Source organism: Rhopalosiphum maidis, chromosome 4 (assembly GCF_003676215.2).
Source record: "Rhopalosiphum maidis isolate BTI-1 chromosome 4, ASM367621v3, whole genome shotgun sequence".
Taxonomy (NCBI): Eukaryota; Metazoa; Arthropoda; class Insecta; order Hemiptera; family Aphididae; genus Rhopalosiphum; species Rhopalosiphum maidis.
The window spans coordinates 128,190-152,818 of record NC_040880.1 but is presented as its reverse complement, the minus strand read 5'-3'; the positions used below and the strand labels follow the sequence as shown (position 1 = coordinate 152,818).

At 24.2% G+C, this 24,629-nt stretch overlaps 1 protein-coding gene across 4 annotated transcripts in view; it reads left to right on the top strand.

The window, feature by feature from the left end:
* The first annotated feature begins 770 nt into the window (after nt 1-770).
* LOC113560246 (histone deacetylase Rpd3-like) overlaps nt 771-24,629 on the top strand; it is a 40,123-nt gene continuing 16,264 nt past the window's right edge. For 2 of the 4 annotated variants that reach the window (XM_026966016.1, XM_026966014.1), the window contains exons 1-3: nt 771-1,048; nt 3,755-3,909; nt 22,873-23,107. The gene's annotated coding sequence lies outside the window, so the exon portion shown is untranslated. Of the gene's footprint in view, nt 1,049-3,754; nt 3,910-14,922; nt 15,058-22,872; nt 23,108-24,629 lie in introns of those variants that run through there. The other 2 variants (XM_026966015.1, XM_026966017.1) reach the window with 2 other exon arrangements.

Genomic DNA, 24,629 nt, shown 5'->3' with positions numbered 1-24,629 from the left:
TCATTAAGAGGACGTGAACTACTGTTCGCGAGGTGAAGGAATGAAGACCTAGTATCGAAGGCTGCCACTGACGATGAGCGCAGCACATGTCCGAGCGTAATTATACTTTTTTTTACCGTAAAACATGGTTTCGTACTTTCAATAATACGGCTTACTGAAGGGTTATACAGCAAAAACACTTATAGGCTATAATAAAAATTTTAGAGGAGAATTTTATCTAGAATCGTATAGAGCTCAATTTTTGATATCTTTTTTTCAATCGTCCAATATTTCATAATGAATGTTATGGTTTTTTTTTTACTATTTATTGTTTTAATTATTTGAATAATTAATAAAAATATCGAAAATCGGGCTCTATACGATTCTAGATAAAATTTTCCTCTACAATTTTTATTATAGTCTACAGGTGTTTTTGCTGTATAACCCTTCAGTAAGCCGTATTATTGAAAGTACGAAACCATGTTTTACGGTAAAAAAAAAGTATAATTACGCTCGGACATGTGCTGCCGCTCATCGTCAGTGGCAGCTTTCGATACTCGGTCTTCATTCCTCCACCTCGCGTACAGTACCGTACCATAAACCATAACGAGTTAGTGTCGCTACGCGATGTCGTAGCTTATGTAATTTATTCATTTTACATTTTTACAATTTTACAAATGTGTAAACTAAACACTGTTTTATTTTCGTGAATGCTGTAACGTTTAAATAAATATATATATATATATATATATGTGTGTGTGTGTGTTTTCTAGCAGCCATTAATATCGAATGTATTAAAAATAAAAATGTTTAGACTCTTGTGTTACAAATTATATTTATATTAGTTCAACAAAAATATTAGTTGGCGATGTATCGAGTGTAAAGCGTAATAATGTGATCGTATTTATTTAATAGTTAGCCAAATAGTTAATGACACCGAAAAAGACTATATTAAAACTATACACCTGATAATTCAGAAATTGAAGCAAGGAAAGCATTGCAAATTTAAAAAACATATTGAACTTAGTGCTCAAGAAGTTTTAGGCACTGTACCAATGTATTTTTACAGGTAACAATAATAAATAATTATAACTAGGGATAGAATTTAAAATTAAAATAATAATTGTAGATCTTCAATAGATTAATACAACTTTCTATACATAAATTTATTCCGAACAAATATTTTTGAAGTGGTTACTACAATAACCAACAATTAATTCTTAACGATTAAACTTTCACATTTTATAATATTATTAATACAAATTAGATTGTATAGTTACTTAGTGTGTTGTTCAGGACAATGTGCTTTAATAAATTTTAAATTGCATTCTTTTGTACAGCATGCATTTATAATAAATTTATTTCTTTCTTGTCTTTCAAATTGTTCCACAGTATCTGAAACCATAATTAAATTAGAATCATTGATATATCATAATAATATTATGCCGTTATATAACTTATAGGTGATAAAAGTAACATTATAGCTATGCTATCTTTTCGTCTTTAAATAGAATTTTGAATAGTAACTAACTCAAAATACTATAACAAAATCAATTATTTAGTTAGGTAAGCAGCATGATGTAATAATTCTATTACGTTTTATTTAAACCAATACATTTGTAATGAAATTATTTTGATTTTGAGCAAAGTGCGATAAATGTATTGATTTTACAATGATGTGTGTTTGTGTATGTATCGTAAATACACTTCATACATGATATAAGTAGAAAAAAAAATACCATAATTTTTAATTTTGGGGATGGTTTGAGTATTCAGATAGAAAATAGAATCTAGTTTATACTTTGGAGGTCAAATTCCTAGGATTTTTCAAAAACATCAGGTAAAATGATTTGAGAGGGGGGATTCAAAAATAAATAACTAGTTATTTGAAAGTTTCATTAAATATTTATGTAAGCATTTCCTACAAATAATATAATAAACTAAATATTTTAAATGTTATTGAATTTTTTATAGATATTTCCATTTATCAATTGTTTATAGAGTTTCCAATAAATGTCATATTATTCGCTTAAAATCTTTAAAAAATTAATACAAAATACCTCATAACTAAAATAACATCGTCACATTTGTTTTTTTTTTTTTATGCATTTGAGGTGGTTCAAATTTGTCAAAGTCATAACAATACATTAATTAAAAAATATATTTTGCAGTAAAATAATAATACAATTTTAAATTTTTTATAGGTTTTAAGACTTGAAATGCTTAAATTTAAAACTCAAACTTCTTTATAAATTCATATTGGAAACAAAATTTAAAAATACCAATGCACAATTTTTTTTATAAATATTTGAATTTAAAACTTGGACAAAATTACATATTTTCAATATGAATAACGTTTTTCATTATTTTTTTATAAATCAAAAATATTATTTGAAGGAACATGAACTTTCATTTGTATTTTTACATTTTATAAACATAATTACTTTTTAAAATGCAATGTTTTCGACAAAAATTAATTCAACTTATTGTATTAGTGTATTACTAATGGTAGGTAGATAATATAAATTACTTATCTAATAGCAATATCAAAAAACATAACATGAAATATATTTAGTTATAGGCTGACAGGACCATCTTCATTCAGTATCGATTGTTGTATTCATTATTATATCACTGTATACAAGTATAATACAACCACCATGACAATACAGTGACTCATTCAACACTTATTGTACCCACTCGCCCATATTTTTAAAAAGTAATTTCTATGAAGGAGTTCATTAGTTTCTATGTTATTCAAAATTAATTTTCGATTCAAACAAAGTAGAAAGAGATAAAATATCAATTTTGTATCAATTAAAATTGAAAACCATATTTATTTTAATTTTAAAAATACATATTAATTCTTCTTTATTATTAAATTTAATAGTTTTAGATATTTACATTTTTGTTGTTTTTTTATCTCATATTTTTAATACATAGATTCCCTTTTCCAAATACTTACTTATCGTTTCTAGATTATGGAATTTTATATGTGGTTTGAATATTTGGAAAACTTCAAGAAGAATATAATTTATATAATCAAAGTTAAAATGTATGAAGAAACTGATGACCATAGAGATGTGAAATATTTTAGAAAACTAAAATTAGTAGTAATTTTATTACCAATAAAATAGTACAACACAACTGTGAAATTATTTTTAGCTACAGGTATAATATTGTATGTGCCTTTAACTCAATTATTTGTAATATTTATAACTAACTATAATATGTTTTTTTTAATAATAATAAATATGAAATTCTGTAGGACGGTATTATGCTATGAATAGTCACAGTAGGGAAAGGCATGTGTAATTGTTGATACTAACTATCCAATTGAATTTTACTTACATTTAATTTAATTAATCCAAAGTTATGTTGTTCAACATAAATATGAAATAAGACTAGATTTGATACAAAGTATTAAACATTTAATAATTGATAAGAAAATTTAGTCTAATTTTTTTTTTTAACTTTGTACTTTGTATACTAATTTTACTATTTATTATTTATTTTTGAGTTGTGGAGTTCAATTCAGAAATTTTTTTAAAAACAAAATTTGATATATTTTTTTTCTATAAAAAGTGTTGTTTTTATAATAACTTTCATACTAATAATCTCAACAGATCATATTTATGTCAATGTGGACTGAAAATTATTGATGATAAATCTCTACACAATTTTGTTTTTTTTTCACATTAGACTAATTACACATACTGTATCATTATATAAACCATACAATAATAAATTACTTTTTAGTGTCTTTCCTTTGCAGACAATTTGTACAGCAGATTTAAGTAATTCTCCACAATATTGTTGTGTCACCTCCCATGGGTCTGATCGCTCGGGAGCAGGTGTCGTTGCTACAAAAGCTGTGCTGCTGGCCCATAACACAAGAAATAATTTTAAAAAGTTCCTGAAACACACATGGTATGTGCATTAATATTATAAATAGGTGTTATATTAATTGGTGCAAGAATTATAATAATTTGTGCGTAGCTAGTGAATGGGATAGATTTTTTTTTTATAAAAATGTGCTATCAGATTTCATCTTATTTTATAAATGATATTATAAGTACAAATATTAAAGATAATTTTTATTATATTCTTTGAATATAAGATGAATTAATAGAAATGATACCATATAATTTATTTTTAATTTCCTAAATAATTAGAAATTACTAATATTGGTAAAATTTAAGTAATTTAAATAAGTTTACAAAAATATCTACACTGTTGTTTTATGTATAAGATAGATTACCTATACAAATCTACATGGAGTCGAACTTTTCCATTTTTTTTAAATCATGAACCAATGAGAAAAATTAGATTTAGTAAATATATTATGTATTAATAAATTTTAATTAGATACTTACATCATTGTATTTATATTATGTACGGTTTCTGCGGTTATTGAAGCAAACGTGTATTAACCCTAAAAAAAAATGCATTCAAATTAAAATTTTACAAAATTAAGTCACCAATTCACTATTTATATATCTAATATACATTTTGAATGAAATATTTATACCTAATACGTTTATTAAAATATGTCTTTCCTACTTGAAAATAAAATATCAACAATACCTATTTGTAAATTTTTATTTAAGTTGTCAGTTTTTGAATCAACAAAATTCTAAGATATTAATAAAAATGTCTTTAATTTCTCATAGACTTCATCACAAAAATAAAACTATGATAATTGAAATATAAATAGATTAAAAAACTTAATATTCAATAATTTACCCATATAGTCAAATATATGAAATTAATTAACTATCCTGATAAAATTGTACACGTTAAAAACTATAATTTAATTTATTAAATGATTGATTAAGAAACTTTTACTTGTACAACAATATGAAATTGAAGACAATGTAAAAAATAAGGCGTAAAAATTTATCTTTCAAACTTAATAATTATACAGTTACTAAAGGGATTTATATAAAAACACCTATCATACAATTAAAATAACAAAAAGTAAGCTGAGATCAAATTAAAAAAATTAAAAATGCATCATAAAATGGATAATAATAATTTTTTTTTTTATAAAATAATTGTGTGTTGATGTTTCTTAATCAAATGATACGTAGCAGTACCCATCACTAGCAGCAACCTAGTGATTGCTACTCTATTGTGTAATAGGTCAAAACAAAATATATGCTATTGCATATCTAAGGACCTAAGGCTTAAGAGGATGTCAGGTCATCAGCGTACTGTTTATTTTCTTTCTTTGTTCTGCGCAACATAGACAAAACGCATTTATGCAGAATCATTTTTTTATATTTTTGAATAATCTTAAGAGTAAAATCACCTATTACAAAAACAATAGATAATAATATTTTTGAGATTATGACACATCGATTTGTCTTAATATTCTCTCAAAACAATTTAAACATAATTTAAATTATTTTTTTTTTTTTTTGAAAGTCGAATATAAAATTAAATAACAATAAAATATAAAACCGATAAGGTCATTCTCTCGAAAATATTATCCTTTATAATTTTTGTAATAGATAATGTTACTCTAAAATTGCATAAAAATAATAAAAAAAAAAAAAAAAACGATTTTAGGTGAAAGTCTTTTTTCAATGTTGCGTGTGGATCAGAGAGAGAAAACAAATATTGCGTCGACACCCTCTTAATATTGTTCACTTTATAAATTATAAAAAAATATTATATAGCTATGGTAATGCTTTATGTTATACGTTATATGTATTATATGTCCCACGAAAAGGTCGTTTCTGTGCGGTGGTGAGGGGTAAATATAATGTGCTATTGATATTTTAGAAAGGTATACCTACTACCTGCTGCGTACTGCGTAGTAACTTATGTTAGTAGGATTTCGTAATTTAACAATTCGTGCCCATCTCAATAATATGTCTGTCACCACAAACTAGTGTGCGAAAATCGATTTTTTGTTTTGATGCTATGCTATAGGTACAACATAATACAATACAATATAAATCTGGAAACATGTACGGACATTGCGCCCGATGTTATCCGTTCACCGATTTCTTATGTTTAGGTCAGTAAATCGAACAAAAAGCAAGAAAAAAATATTTCAGAATAACCAACTGCGTTGCAGCTACCTAGTAGAATTTTAGGACGCTTACACGACCTGCCGAGTAGGTACCACGGCCATGTGGTTGTTTGGCGAAAACAATACATATAGTATGATTCTTCTAATTTAAATAATTATATTAAAAGAATGATAATTTAATGATTTTTAAATCCTAAATTATTTTAAAAATATATTATAACTAGGTAGGTAGTATATATTATAATGTAATTAAAATAATTATCTTAAAAATATTATTACTACTGACCATTAATATTTAATAAGTAATAACTGATATAATACATTTACAAACACTTGGTATTTAAACGAAAGTCTTATACTATTGTACTTGGTTGTTAACATGTTAAAAAAATAAAGAAGTATAATGCATTGAAAGTAAGTATTAAAATATTTAAAATTAATTAATAATATGTAGATATTATAAGCATTAATACCTATTATTTTATATAAACAATTTAATTAAACGACTTACTTTTCTGATTAAAATCTCAGGTGTGACCGAAAGCGTTTTATTTTGAAAATTAAAATGCCACAAAATTTCAAATTGCCCAGGTACATGCACAACCATGCGAATGCTTGGCAAAATGGAAACTGAACAACTGCACATTCTTGTAATAGTGTGCGACGCGCGTTCCATTAGGTTAGGCATCGTTTTCGTGGTATATGGTTTAGGGGTGGGCGGTCCGTATAAGATTGTGTTCACCAAAATACGCCATCTTCCGGATAGTTATCAAACACGCCCTAGTTGACACGATCATTGGGAAGCACAACAAAAAGCCACGATGGTTATTTGTCGTATAGTTCTATGTTGTTTTCTAAATCTAAATTCTACATAAAACCATCATGATTGATATCAACACAAATGCGTATACGGTAATTAATAATATTTTAACGACAAAAAGCCATATAATTCTAATGAAATTATAATTAAATTATTTTTTTAAAAAAATTTTGGTGCCAATTCGTATACAAATAATACTACACTAATTTGTTAATTCTAACCGTGGTCTAATCGTTTGAAATATCTAATAGAGCACATTTAAAATCCAATGTTACCTTTTTTTATGAATATTTTTTTTATTGTATTTGTTTGATTTCTATAAACTGTTTTTTATTGTAGCTTCACATAAAAATACTGTAGATAGATTTGCGAATTTATTCTAAACATGACTATATGGTGGTCAAGTTGATGGATGCTTGGTACAAACGGCGGCCTATATTATTCACAAGATACACATGCAGTAGCGCAAACGGGATTTTTTCAAGCGGGGTTTCCGCCAGTAGCGTATGCAGTAGTTCCCCAAAAACATTTCCAAATTTATTAGTATACTATGGACAAAAGTTACAGTTCGGGGGTGGGGAGGGGGTGTCCAGACACTCAATTTTTTAGGGGCGGACATTTTTCAACGACTAAAATGAAAGTTTTAAAGTCTCCTAATGTATTCTAATTTTTAAGATGAATTATGAATAATCATTAAAAAATGTGGTAACAAAATAATAGTAATATATTATTACATAGTCAATCACTGAATTATCACGTCAAGACCATACTATTGTCTATTAGCAACCTGTGTTATTAGAGAACTCGAATAATCAACGCATTTTTATTTTCGTTCTTATTATCGTATTATTTTTGATTTTAATTTGTATACAATATGTTTACAGGCTTACAGCAGAACACATTGAAACATAATCGTGTTTGTGTCTGTATAACTGTATTATAACCAACAGATTATTAATTTGATATTAATAGTTTCAAATGGTTTGTTTTTACACTACCAAGCAATTGTTTTTAATTTTTATTATACTATCTATTATTTTATTATTCGTCTCTCGATTCTCGTAGACCGTAGTCATAGTCAGTCTTGTCAAGTCATATTATAATAAAAAGATTATAGACTGAAAAACAAACGTACAACATTTTTGTTAACAGCGTTTTTTTTTTTTTAATAAATATGAGCGAAAAGCGAATTAAGTTAATAGTGACGCTAAATTTCTAGAAAAATCTGAGAAAAAAATAAAACAAACTATTCTCAAGCACATAAAATTCAAAGTTTCTTTTAAAAGGTAAAAACTAACGTACATAATAATACATTTATAATTTAAACAAAATAACAAATCACAAATGTATACAAAATAGTACATTAGTACCTACTCCGTACTCTTTAATAATAAAAATGAATTAAATATACTGTATTGTATTATATACTATTTAATAAACAATAATGAAAAATACTCATTATAAGGTCGCAATTAATATTTATATAAGGATTTTTAAAACTAGTAAATAATCTAATTTATAATATTATTCAGACTATGATTCTTTACTATTTATTACATTATATTTTTTTTACTTATCGTTTATTAAATATAAATGGCGGAACATTTTTTTGAACATTATTTGACATATGCAATAACTTTTATTTTATTCAATGTATTATATTTTAATGAATTAAGGATTAAACAATTTTAACACTGTTTTTATAAACAGTACAAGGTTTGTAAAGGGGAACATATCAGTTAACCCGGCACTGGTTACACGTATATTTTAAAGTATTGACAAGCGGAGTAGTGGACAAACATTTTGTGGGGTAACTCCGTACCACTCCACTCCGCGCATCAAAACTTTAAATACTTATAAATCATAAACTACTCGCCCTAAATTTAAGCATAAAATGGGGTGAGTATGCTTAAAAAATTCACCTTGTATATATTATTGCTATTATAGTGTTTGTCATTTCTAGACTACAATTAAATGGTTATAATAACATTTGTGGTATTTATATTTAGACCAGGATTTTTTATTGAGGGGAGGGGAGGTACATATTATTACTAAGTTAAACAGAAAACTTTAAATTACCATAAAAAAGGCTACGGGGAACTTATCAGTGGAGCCCATTATTGAAGATTAAATAAAAATGAAATAAAATATATTGTTAATAATGATATTATTAAACTAATATAAATGGTAAATGATAATTTCATACAATTTCATGTATAGAATCATTTAAGGTATGTGAAAATTTATTTAAATCAACTGCTTTATTAGTCAGTTTAAATTTTGTATTAGGTTTTTATTAGTGATTATTTAAGGAATAAGCGCTCTGACAATTTCTAAAAGTATGTTTAACAGTTCGATCCTAGAATTTTCTATTATAATATTTGAATGAAATATTAATTACCTAATAATTAATATATTATTATTATTATTATTTATTTATTTAACGGACGTTAGTCCAATTTACATAGTACATAGGGATAGGGTATTATACATTTGAAAAAAAAAGATTAATATTAGAGATATATAAATATAAGATTATATCATGTTTAAGTATTAATATATATTAATTCCCCATTAGCTTTATTATCAGAGAATAATTTAGAGTTATTGAGATTAATTTTACAAAATGGAACAACATTTCCGCCCGGAAAAGACACAATTTATGAATGAATGCTGAATGGTATATTATGAATTATTATTTACAAAGACTTTTTTTTAGAGAATAGGTAGATGAAATATAACGAATGACTTTAAAAGGGAATGCTGAAGTACGAATTGTATCTTATAAAATATAAAAATAAAATCTTTTTATTAATTATATTATAAGTATTAATTATCATAACAACAGAACAGTAGGTACATTTTTTTTTAAAATAAATTTTAGAAAATTGAACTTTTAAATATTTTAAAATTATTTTTTAAAAGTATTAGAGTATTATTTACCTTCACTAGAAACATTATCATTTATCAGCATCAATACTTTCAAAGAGTTTCCTTTTAATTGAAGTGTAAATATACCATTCGGAATTTTATATGAGAAGAATAAATGAAAATAAATAAATAAAAATATTAAAAATAAGACAGGTAAAAAATATATATATTTTAAATTTTAAAGTTATCGTAAAATTAAATTAATTAAATTATATAATTGTAATTCTTACTGATTATAATATCAAAATGGGCAATTAAACTTAGTTTATTGTACTATAAGTTATTATGAGGTACTCCTCTATATATTCTATAATAGACATAAAAAGATAGGATGTTTCAGAGTAAACAAACAAAAATAACTATTTAGAACATTTATAATACCTGTTTATATTTAAACAAATATATATTACATTTCAAATCTGTTAACGTTTATTTTTAAATTGTGTTATTGTAATATTGTTAGTTTTCTATGAATAGTTTAATGGAAAACTTATAAAATATATTGATATTGAATTCTATTATAAAATTATGAGGAAAAATTATCTATTTAATTTTGTTCAGATTTTCACAAAACTAGCATTGTTACAATTAAAAATATTTCAATACTTTTTAGTACTGGGCTTTGACTACATCAAGTTTTGGTGTTTATTCATAAATGAATAATATATTTAAATTTTGTTAGATACTTATTTAGTTATAACACTAAAATGCCTTGTGTACCAAAAAAAAGAAAAATATGTCTAAAAATGTAAAATTTGCTATTAAGTTTTTTTAAAAATGCACATACAATTTAGCATTACAGTGATTTCGTGTTTTCCGTTTAATGTTTCAACAGTACAAATTTTTGTTCCACATTTAGTTGAACACGTCCAGTAAAAAACGTTTTGGTCATCGCGTTTTCTTTTATAATTTTTATTTAATATATATATATATATATATATATAAATGAGATATCGTAACGTCGTAACTTTGATTAAACCATTAAACTATATCAATGGCTAAAAGGCCAAAAGTTGTATGTCACAAACTCTAAATTTTACAGGAGAGCAATTTTTAGATTTTAAATGTAATGATTATATTTAATTATGTAAATCATAATAAATTAACGAATAATGTATTTAGTTGGTACGGTGATTTTTTTTCCGAATACCAATTATATCTACACGGTAAAGCCGTCGTTGTTACCGTCCATGCATTATTATATATATAATAATGTATTATTAATAATATTGTACACAATATTATTATGTAAGTAATATAATAATTATTGTATAACTGTTAAATGAGAAAGTTATCATGTATTAAAACTAATTAGTTAATGCCTAACTTTATCAATATTTAAAAAATAATATATATAATAAATAAAAAAATATTTTCCTTTTCCCAAGATTTTTATAGTATTATTAATTATTACATTTCATATTTTTTTTTTAACTGTTATAGTTTTTTGTCAATTAAACTGACGTATAATTTCTGAATGTAGGCAAGATTTAATTGCTAATTAATCAAAATATATTATATGTATATTTAATATTTATATTATATATAACTATCTCGTAATTCAATAATTGTGATTTAAGCTTTAAGCTGCATAAATATACAAGTACAAATGAACAATTAGTTATTACTATAGGCACATAGTAATATAAAATAAAATTATAAATTTACGCGGTATGTTAAACAAGGAAAAACATTTTTTTCTAGCATATTTTAACGTCTTTTTAATTAATTTTTTTCTAGGTACATAAGATACAATAACTATTACGTTTGAAATTAATCATCCATTTAAGCAATTGTATACGAGTTTACAGCTCAAATAGCTGCATATAATATGCAATCGCGTATAGCGTCGCTGTCGGTGGGTAAATGAGTGGGGGATAGCTGTTAATATATTATAATTATCTTATTGAGCCAGAAGGGCCATAACTTATATTTATTATTTCTTTTATACCTATATTTTATTCTGTTCGGCGCAGTTATTATATTTTTGTACATTTATACATTTGCGCCAATTATTTATTAAATATTATTATATACATTTTTACCTGTTGGGCCAAAAAGGCCGTATTTATTATTAATATTATACAGCATATTTTTTATTATTTACATTTGAGTTATCATAATTTATTAGAGTTACCTATTCGTCCACTAGTTAAAGTTTATACACACCACCTACACACTAGCACTCACAGGATTTGCTCGGCGAACCTGTCCACTTCCTGCTGAGTGCTAAACATATATACACATAATTTACAAAGGTCGGTCGATGTATAGTGCAAACGAAGCTTTTGGTGACCGGGCGCACAGCCTATTATTGTACGTTCCCGGCACGAACATATATATTATGAATATTTTATAAAATATAGTCTAAATTTTATAAAAAAAATTTTAACTTCGCTGAATAAATATTTTTATTTTTAATTAGCATTTAGCATAGTGCTTTTAACAAAAATAAAAAAAAAAAAACAATATTAGTACATATTAAAAATGTATTTAATGATTTGAATGATAATACAATTTCTAAATAAATATTATATATATTCACTTTTCTTCTTTTCACTCGTATTTAAAACATGTGTTCAAATATTACCAAAAGTAATTACATTTATATTAATTAGATTATACATTCAATTTTTGAAATATACAATTATTATTATCATTTTATACATTTTATTAGTATATATTGTATATTATGTAGGTCTATATATTTTAAAATAAATATACAAGGGGGGGGGGCATAAACAGTGTCCGGTGTAATGGATGTGCAAATATTATAAACAGTAGCCGGCGGAATCAATAATTCCCCCAAATCTACAGTTAAAAAACTGATGCATACGATTGCGAAAGCTACTAAACATAAAAGGGCAACAATAAGTTTTTGAAACATAAATTTAAACCATATTAAAAAAATAAACAAAACAAAAAATTAGTATAAAACAATTTTTACAATCAGTCAAATGTCCATCAATAATTTCAAAAATTTTAGTTACCATGCAAATTAACCATAAATTGCGTAAGCAGCGGATAGTAAGCAAGTGAAGAAAAATAATTATCTTTATCTCTTTATAACAAATTGTCATCGATATAATATAAAATATTTATGCTAAACATAAAATTATTTTACCTAGTGAAAGTACGTTACGTCGTTGGCTAAACTCGAATAGTTGTAAGGGATCATAAAATATAAGAATGTTTTCATTACTCGGTACAATATATAATAACCCATTAGTAGACAATATACATAAATGGTTAAAAATTATTTTTAATTTATGATATACTTAATTTGATAAAAAGCTTACGGAATAATTTATTAGGTGATAAAATACAAATTGAAAATAAATGAATTTAATTTAGAGATACAAAAAAAACCTTATGAAATTCACATAAAAAGTAATACTGCATGGGCAATGTGTAAAACTGCACCTGCTCGCTCACATTGCTCCAAACGTTTTTCAAAAAATGTCGTGATAGTAGGCAATACAAATTCTTAATAAATGTAGATCTGTTGCAGCTTCGTAAAGTTAATACCTGTTGCTACTGGTAAATTAAAAACTAATATCGCACTAGAGACAGCAAATTTTATTGAAAATGTCAATATGTATTTTATAATGTTTAAAAACAGAAAAATTTATTTTGAGTTGAAAAATTTTGAAAACCATCAGTTTTTATTTATTTTGAATTTTTTTAAATATCATCTGGTATTTCAAAATTACATGTTGTAGGTTGTTTTAAATAAATTACAATTTACATAACTAAATAACTGTTATTTGTTTTCAATTTCTGACCATCATACTATAATATACTTGTATGGGTACTTTATATCAATAAAATCAATTATTAATAAACAATAAATATTATTATAGTATCCGAATTAGCCATTAGCCATTACACAATTGCACTTGGTGCGTGGTGAGGTAAATAAAAAAGTTACAACATTGTAATTTGTATTATGATCGTCGTGATCGTTAGGTCGTAACCAAAAATAAAACAATATAATAAATATGTACTATAGAGTATAAATTATTATTTCAATTATTATATCGTTACCCGTGTAGCCACCTATTGGCAGTCAATTGAACTCAACTCTCGTGCAACATATTATTATTTTCTATAACAGTGAGTATTGCCACTGAGCAATCTATAATAATAATATATAATTAATTTAATGATATCACGCAATATGCTATAGTCCGTTTTTAATGAGACCTTTACTAACTATTTACACGTTTTTCATCGTTGGTCGATGCGCTTCTTACAGTCTCACGCCATTTTCGCCTGTTCGGTCACGATCGTAAAGCTTTTGGTCGGCAAAAATCTGCTCGTATACGTAATCGTCGGATGGTAAAGAGTGTGAGAATTTTGGCTTACGTGCTATTGACGGCGGCAGATAAGATGGATGTGCGACTAGTTTACCTCCACTCGCGAAACGGTGTATTATTATTAAAATATTCATATATATATATCGCTGTGCTATCAGCAGTCGACCACCGTCGGCGAATACCGGGAAACATATTCCTAAAATAGTTATTACAATATTAATATTGAGGTATGTCGATATGATACTATGACAGTATGATTATATCTATTATATTACTGATTCTGATTTCTGTGTTTGTCGTAGTGTCGTGCACCTTGCATATGAAATAATTTGTTTACTTAATACTTAGTGTAGAATTAAATACAGTTATGATTTAATACTTAAGAGGACGTCTCACCCGCATGTGTTGTCTCCGTCTAGTCCGTCTTACACACGTACGACATGGTAAATTTTCGTTCACCAGTTTCAATAGTGTGCTTTTAGTTTCAACATGAGAGTGAATTGATCTATTATCAAACTTTTAGGTGAGATGAGTATGAAATTATTAAGTATTTTAAAATGCTCATAATTCACTTAATAATTAAAATATCGTAAAAAACCAACTAGAGAACACAGACAATGTTCTTGCCTAAAAGTTTGATAATAGATCAATTCATTCTAATATTAAAATTTAAATACCATGTCGTACGTGTGTAAGACGGTGACAATACATGCGGGTGACTGGTGAGATGTCCTCTTAAATAAATACATAATACAATAATACATTATAGAAGAAAACCAAAAGGCCGACCTGAAAAGCTTTGTTTAAAAAAACTGATAAATTCATTTTTCTTTTAATATTATTAATATGTATCTAATTACTTTTTACTACCTATTCAATTTCCAATAGTTAGATTATTGTATAACGCAACAAATGAACAAAAACACCAAAGTTGCTTAATTGTATTTGTATGAGAAAATCCTTTGGTAAGTTAATTTTTTAGTTTATATATTACATATCATATGTTTTCTTATTATATTGTGCGTACATTAATCAACTTAATTATTATTCTATTAGTAAGTACCTATATAAAATAATTTATTTCATAGTTGATTTATGATTTATAAAATAATTAATTGTCAACAATTCGTTAGATACATACGGTAGAGGAACATATTTTATGATTATTATATGTTAACATTAATTCGTTTATTAAATGATTAGTTTTTGAATCTGTTTACTAGGTATGTAATTATTAGACTACAGATATATTTTATGTATGAGCTAAAATAGCATTTGTTAGTTTGTTTGCCAGTATTTTTTTTAATTTATATAAACAATGTTTATATTCATATTATTAAACAATGATTTAAAGTAAAAACTATATATATACCAATTTCATTATATTTAATAATTAAAATAAAAAACTTATTATAAATTATTGTTGGGTACATCAGTAAAAAAAAAATTTAACTTTACAATATATACATATATATATTATACATTACATTTTAAGGAGAATCAAAATTAAATAACAGTATATCCAAAAATATAAATATATTTTATTTAGTTAATAGGTGTGATAATGCTTTAGACTAGGGACAATTTTTTTTGCAGAACATTTGGTTGATTGGGTCGCAGTCCGTCCCTGTATTTCTAATAAATACTTATTTTATTTATTTAAATTACAATTATAAGTATATTCAGTATAAAAATCTTTGTTTGGTGTTGGGTACAATTAAGTAGATTTAGTAGATGGTTCTTGACTACATGCGATAATTGTATATGTGATTGTGATATGATGAGCTGGGGCGTTGCAACTAGCATGAAATAATTTATGGTATTAGTGCTAATTAATTAATTAATATTGAGTATTATATATTTAAGGTAATAATCTAAAAAATAAGTAATAGGTAATTGAGATTTGATTAGAACAGAGTAAGGACAGCTATATCTAATATCTAGAAATGAGGAACCATGAGTGGATTAATGTTGCTGAATGAATGCTGACCTCAATATAAAGATAGTTATTTTTTATTAAGAGAAGATATTATTTTATTTTTAATAGACAATGGATTCAATGATTATCTCTAAAAATAATTTGGATAATAACATTTAGTAGGTATGACATTAAATATAGTATAATTTTTATTTGGACATTGTCACCTCTTACAATCAAAATTATTCGATAATATATATATATATAGTTGATGGACAGAATTTTCAGAGTATGCTATTGTAACTGTGGTTATCAGTTTAATTCATTAACCACCTGTAGATTTATCACAATAATATTATGTACCTAATACCTACAACTATAACTTAGTGTGACACGGAAATTATTACCATAATGGTATGAACTACCTGTAGGGCAGTTTTTTTTTTATAAAAATAATCATAAATAATTTTAATCACTTTAATTGTGATACTGTTAAAAACATCTTACTCAGTAGTAATTTTCTTTATTTTTTCAATATTTACTTAATACATTTCTAGTACAAAACACTTAAATTCTAATTTAACTAATCGGAACTGATGCAAAACCAATATTATGAACCAAAACTCTATTCCAATGCATTCTGGTCAATTTAGCATTCTTAGAAACAATTACTCTCCACTATAAAATCAGAAATATAACCATCAGCCCTAGACTAAAATAACAATTATTTCAAGATGTCTTTCTATAAAGCTCAAGAGAACCAATTAAATAATCAAAAACATTTAAATTTACAGTGCCTATCACAACTAATTATTAAAAATCCTTATAATTCTTGTAAAAAACGATACTTTTATATTGTATAACATTGCTTATCAAACTTGTAAACTAGTTATATTGTAAAAATACTAAATATATTAAACAGTAAATAAAAATTATTTAAGACAATTATTAAAATTTATTTTGGCTTATTAATTAATATTAAAATTAGAATAAATTTCATAAAATTAAAAATTATTTACATTATTAAATTAACTATATACAGTTTATATTAATTTTCTAAAAAATACAAAATTTTCAGGATCTGAAACATAAAAAAATAATAAAATATATAATTATAATAATACATAAACAGATATTAATAATCTTTTACAAAATTCTATGAAATATTTAAAGTAAGTAAAGTAAGCAAACATGTTAAGTATTATAATTCAATATTTGTCCATCCTGCATACATTTTTATTTTTTATAAGCATATGTAGTGACAAGGTTAAGTAAAGATTTGTTTAGCAAAGAATGTACGGAAAAAAGTTTATGGTGCATTTTATAGTTACATCATATTAGAAGATATGATTCACATATTTAGGAAAGATTTATCAAAAATATAACACAAAAGTAATTTATTATTGTTTAAATCTTGATATTTAAATTTTTTTTGATTATTGGCGAGAAACTAACTTTTTTAATATAATTCTAAAATAAAGATTGCCTTTAACGATTTATTTGTTTACTTGGTCATGCAGTTTTTCACGTGTAAATGGTTCATAACTGAAAAGGTATTTTTTTTTAACTTAATGATGTTTAATAATAAAAAATATCATTAACCAATTTTTTTACATTATACTTAAGTTGTCTAAAGCTGATGTCTGTGACCAAATTTTAAATTTTAACCAAAATAAAATGGTTTTAAATTTATTAAAGAATCAGTGTACAGTATTTTGAATTAGAACATATTTTTTATTATTCTAAGAGGACATGAGATGTATATTTTAAGGTTTTAAATGCATAAATGAATATTAATAGTATTTTTTGAAATCTTCTGGAAAGCACAAACTTTTTTTTTAACAATTTCTAGTATTCACAGTTTTAAATCTTTATTTGAAAAGTAAAAATTAGTATTATATACCTAGTTATATAAACTTAACTTAATTGTTTGTTTTTAATATGTTGAATGCCTCATAGTATTTGTAGAACACTATCGATATAGCTACACTAGTATCGCGATTATATAACAATGTTAAAAGTAAAGTTAATAATCATGCATAAAAATGGAAGTGTTACTTTGATAGATACTTGAAATTAATAAATAAGTTCATACAAAACAATTATGTATACAAATTTAAATACTTAAGTAATTATATTCAGATTTACTTTAAGTTTATCCCATTTTCTTTTTTCGCCCTTAGGTGATGTATAAAATAGCCGGGCTTGATAATAATCTAACGCTAGGCTGGGCCATTTTTCATAAATATCCTTGGCGTCAATCAAATCTACTCTTTCATCGTTTGCATTTGTCCTTTTTATTATAAACGTCAATTTTTGTTATTCCGACAATTTGATCGGGTTTAAGTCCGCGATTCAAACTGTATCTCGTTCTTTTCAAATTAGTTTCATATGATTCACCATCACACAAATATATAGTTATTCCAGTATTAACCACTTCATTTACATCTACAGTAATTTTACTGTAAAAAAAAAATTGTATTAATACTAATTGAAAATAATTTCCATAGATTTTATTTTGTAAATCAAAGTTATGATTAATTCATTTTTGTTTTTTATATATTTTTACTTAAATGCTGGGAGAAAAAATTAAACTTTTCAATCTGACCTAATATGTACCTAAGTTGTTTATTTAAATTATTTAAATACCAATAAAAGACTATGAGATGCCCTAGATAACATTATTACCTTTAAGTTTGATAATAGATAAATTTACTCAAATATTAAAGCTAACATCACAAAAAGTGTTCTGCTGAACAAAAATTTACTATGATCTACATTAGTAAGACAGAGACAACACATGCGGGTATAACGTCCTCTTGAATATAAATGGAATTCACAGATATGCAATTATTATGAAAAAATTATAAAGGAAATATAATGCAAATGTAAAGAAATCATAGCCCTAGTTATTATTTGTTTTAATGATTAATTTTACCTTCATCATTATTTTTATTTATGTTTAATTTTTCTACGAAATCATTTAACATATTTCATTAGTTTAAGTATATTGACGGATTAGACAATTAAATGATAAAAATTCAAAATATAAATTTATTTAAGGGATAACATTTTTTACTTTAAACGTTTTTATTATATAATGTAGGTAAAATTAATAATATTTATACAATTACCGCTCTTAATTTATTAGGAATTGCTCGTAAAATTGAATCTTATGAAATTAAAAGACAAATTTTAATTTTAAATGGGATATGAGTTTGATTATCTTCTTCAATTAGTCGGAAATTGTAATATTTAATTTCAATATTAATCAAAAATTGTAATTGTTAAAATTGGACATTTAATTTCATCTATTAAACAAAGAAAATTAAGTGAAGGTATTAATAAGAATAATGGGAGGTAGTTCAAATAAATTCAATTATTTGATTTTCAGATATTTGTATTGTATAAGTAATTTTTATAATTATAATAAATTATGAAATTATAATAATAATAAAAATTGTATGATCACGAAAAAAATAATTGTTCTATTAGTGGTGTCATGGTGAATTTCTATTTTGGAATCTTAGTTTTAATCAATTTATAATTTATAAAAAAAAATTATTCTTTAGAAATGAATATTAAGTTTATTGCATATTAATTCTGTCTTATTAGAAATCAATAATTAATGGTAATTGTTAGTATGAATGTTTTAAAGGTGGTATATTATGAATTGATTCAATAAAGTTACTTAAATTTAATTTAAAAATAGTTATTAAAAATAAAATTTTATTTCAAGAACTTATTGTAAATTAAAATTATAATTTTAAACGTGTAAATTATTAATCTGATGATATTTTTGTTCATAGTAAAAAATTAAAACTAAGGGATAATAGTGATGTTTACTCTAAAAAATATTGAAATGATAAAAATATTTATTGAAAATCCAGTAAAAATAGGTTCATTGAATTTAACTAACAATGATAGCAAATACAATTCATATAGATAAAACATAGTGAAAATGTACTATCTACCAGATAGTAAGCATCATGAAAAATAATATCAATAAATGAGTTAGCAAGAATCACATCTAGTAAACATTCAATTATAAACAAAAAAAATTTAACCTAAAGATCAAACTGTTGATGGTAAAAAATTAATTTTAAATCTATACATTGTAGCTAATCATCTAAAAATTATAATTTATATTGGAAGTCCAACTATTATTGTTGGTGTATGCTCTTCTATCAACATCTATCTAATTAAATTTCAATTTTTTATATAACCTGGCATATCTTTATTAATTATTATGGCAACATCACTTTAGGAGCTACTTACAATAATTAACTGTAGATGAAATAGTAACGCGAATCAAAAAGGTTTGTCTACCTATTTTGGTATGCAATTCGTTTGTACCGTGTTGGGTGGACATGATGGTTATATTCATTACTTTTCAATGTAATAATTCTAAAAATTGCGAACGCCTTTTAAAAAAAAATCACGAATAACTGAAATGTTTATGCAAAACTCGTATTTGACAAAATCTATTCTCTTTATATAATTTAATTTATATAAACGTCACCACTCACAGGTGATCGACTTTTAACGAATTATATTGGCAGACGGTAGTATAACAAAGCGTTCGGCTGTACACTAGTTGCGGTCACGTCACTTATAGGTAATACAATAGTTGCGATTTCTGTAATTATAGGTAATAATATCTAAGTTACGCTCACGTCAAAGACTGGGAAAGTCGAATTGCACTTTATATCTCTATATAAAGTATTGAATTCCGTTATTTCATAAAATAACTAGGTAGTTCATGAAATACCTTCGAATGTTAGAAAATATGAAATCATACATAAAAATTATGCTTTAACGAGTTATTTCATAGAATATCTAGCTATTCTATTAATTTTAGTTTGATATACTAAATCGAAAAATTTAAGGGATAATAATTAAAATTTATAACATTTAATTTGCTTTTAAAATTTATTTTATAATTTATCTTGAATAAGAAGTATTAATTTACATTTTAATTTCGACTTAATAATAGAATTTTTTAATTGTAACCAAAATAGAGGTTTATTACTGTTAATAAAAATATTATTGAAAAAAATTAATATTAAAAAGATTTTTAAAAAAGAAGCTGCTAGCTTAATCTTAAAAGCATTGTACATGTTTAATCTTTAAATATTTATTGGTTTAAAATAGAACATTATATTTTTAATATAAAAATAATATATTATTATAAATAAAGTGATAATATAAAAAAACAAAATTTTTAAAAATATGCAAAGGCTACTTTTTTATATTTAGGTGTATGGATTTGTTTTAATTTTTGTAATAATATTAGTTTATTCAGCAGCTCAAACATTTTAAATAAATGGAAGTGATGACGGTGTTATATGAATATTCAACTACAACAAACATTTTTTTGATTTGTGGTTATTAAAGTTAACAATTATTATTTTTTTTTCATTTTCAAACTATTTTCATCATTACAATATTTAGTAACTCCCAGTAAGTATAAAATGTGTATAGTACAGACTAACATATCTAAATATTCAATCAAACAAATTGTACATGTTTTCAATTATGAAAACTTTTTTACATGAGGTCATCAACAAATTATACCAAGTCAGCGATTTATAATATAGTTGTAATCCATTTTTTTTTTTTTATCAAAATTATAATAGGCTTACATCTTATTAGTATTATTAATTATTAAAATCCAATATAAGATGATAATTTTCAATCCTAATTATGTATTTTTTTTTTTGTACTATTTAATAACTGTAAATATATATATTTTTTTTGTATAAGACAAAATAAATAATATTTATTATTTTATTTTTAACTATTCTGTGTTATTGAATGGATTTCAATTTATTAGTTGGTATTATTTTTCTAATGTAATGCGTCAAATTTAAATTTACTGGATATATAATAACAAAGTTTAATCAGATATTAGTTATGTTATCCTTCTATTTGTCCAGTTCAATCGGTCCCTAACGCTTTTATACTTCTATCAAATTTTCGTATTTTTTTCCACAGTTGTGTTTTACTACTGCAATCTTAAATGAGAAAAACAATATATACCTAAAGTTTGTAAAGTTTAGATGGGAACATTTCAACCATAAACAATTTTAAAATGGTATTAACTGCGAATACTAGTGCAAACATTATTTTGGAGAGCTTGTTTTCTTATCATGTCAAATAAAGTTTACATAAGACTTGTGAGATATGAAAATTGTTTATACATGACTTAGTAACTGTAGTAGAGCTGGACAATTTTAAAACATGCATCAGTAATGTATCATTTATTTACATAACAGTTAACACATCTATCGGGTATCTATTTAAATACTGATTAGGAATAAACTATCTTGATTATACACTATAATATTGTAATATTAGAATTAAACATCATTGAAATAATGTTTTTTTATCATGCTAAAAGTTTTTAGACTAAAAACATGACATTTCAAATTGGTACTATTTATTAAAAACCCTACACTGTATGATTTTTTTTTTCAAAAAATATATTAAAAAACTTGGTACAGTTTTGAACTATGTGAATGAGGATTATGGGATAAAAATTGATTGGGTTATTATAGCTTATTTTATATTTGGAATGTGAAAAACATCATTTTCTTGGCATTCACAAAGGAAGCCCAAAGTCGTCATGGTAACTTCTGTATACTTCATCCGAAGTGATTTTATTATATGTATTTTATAGGAGTAGTTAATGGCCTTTTTCGTTCAGATTTTTCAATATGTCCGCACATCCTATACATAAATTAATGTCTATTTAATATCCACAAATGTTACTCGCGTAATGTTCCATTTGACAAGGTAGAAGATTCTGAATACGAAATTTCGTTATATTATTCTAATTGTTTCTATTCAACTGTTTTAGATAACACAAGAGAAAAGAGAAGTTATAATAACTTTTCAATATGGCTGAAACGACTAAGTCTAAGTCTGCCTCGCTCCGTTGGGTAGAATACGGAAAAGAGCTACACTTTGTCATTGCTGCAAGGACAATGTAAAAATTGACATGGAAACCGTTGTGAGACGTTTACAACCCGAAAACTATGAAGACTGGTTTAATGGAAAAGATATTGGTTGCCATCCAGAAGACGACACTTCTCGTATGTTTGCAGCCCGTGTGCATTATTAAATAAATTATTTATTTTATATGGTAGTTTCCATAGAAAAAACGAGAAAGACAAATATGAATAGCGTTTCTACTCTTTGAGATATGAAAATAGAATAAATGACCTTGCAGATAGACTTAAAAGAAAACCAGAATGCTTGTCATCAATTGCAAAACGCTTATAAAATATACTAAAAAGAAATTAGACAGTTTTATTAGCAATGAAATAAACACACCTAAAATAGTACTAAATACTAACTAAATAAAGAAAATACATTTTTAAACATGTGTATTATCAATTAATAAACAGATTCCTCTAATAAGACTAAAATACCGCCAAATTATTTAAATTTAAAGAACAACTATTAATTTTTTAGTAAATTAATTTAAATTTTTATTTTAGGGTATCTAATCCTAGTTTTAAATAAAATTAAATAGAATAAAATAATAATAATAATAATAATATTATTCAATTAAATTTTACTTTAGAAAAAAAAAATTAACTTATAGACTTTATTTAATACTAATAACCAAACTAGTTTGCTTGTATATTATGTGTAACCCTAACTGCTGGCACATATTTAGTCTATACTTAAATTATTAATTAAATCTAAATTTCTTTAATATTTAATACTTAACACTGAGAATAATTAAAATCCTCTATGAAATTATTAACAATCAAAAAATGTCATGTATTTTTTTAATTAAATAAAATCTTTTAACAAAATAAATTATAATTATTAATAAAATAATATAATACGGTTTTATAATATTCAAAATTTTTAAATTTAATAATCTTTTAGTAATTTAAAATATAATTACTTAAATGGATTATTTTAATTAAAAGTCTTTAACTTAATAATATTGTATACTATTTTTTAAACATTTTTTTAATTAAAGTTTTTATATACATTTTTCACGCAGATTTAAAAATTAATATACTAAAATTAATTATTTCAATTAAAATTCTTTAATTTAATAATGTTTAATATCGTTTTTTCTTTAATTTATAATCTAAATTTCAACCCAAATTTTCTTTTCATATTTTTAAATATTAACCCTTAAATTAATTATTTAAAAAAAGTATATGATATTTATATAAATTTATATATACTAAATATATAAGCTATATAGATGTATATTTCTATTATGTACTATGTATATTAATAAATCCTCTATGAACCCTTTTTCCTTCTTTTTTTTTGAGGGGTATTGACCCCCCCCCCCCCCAACCTTTTCAGATAAATAGAAATAATTAAAAAAATAAAATGCCTGAAAAAGGGTTACCCTCATTAATAATAATAATTTGTAGATTCATAATTAATAATGGACTAGGAACAGGAACAATTTATCCTCCAATATCTAATAATATTGCTCACACTAATATTTCAGTTGATTTAACTATTTTTTCTTTACATTTAGCAGGAATTTCATCAATTTTAGGAGCATTTTATTGATATTATTTGACTATTTCTTTATATAACTTTTAATTGATGAAATAATTAATTTTATTAATA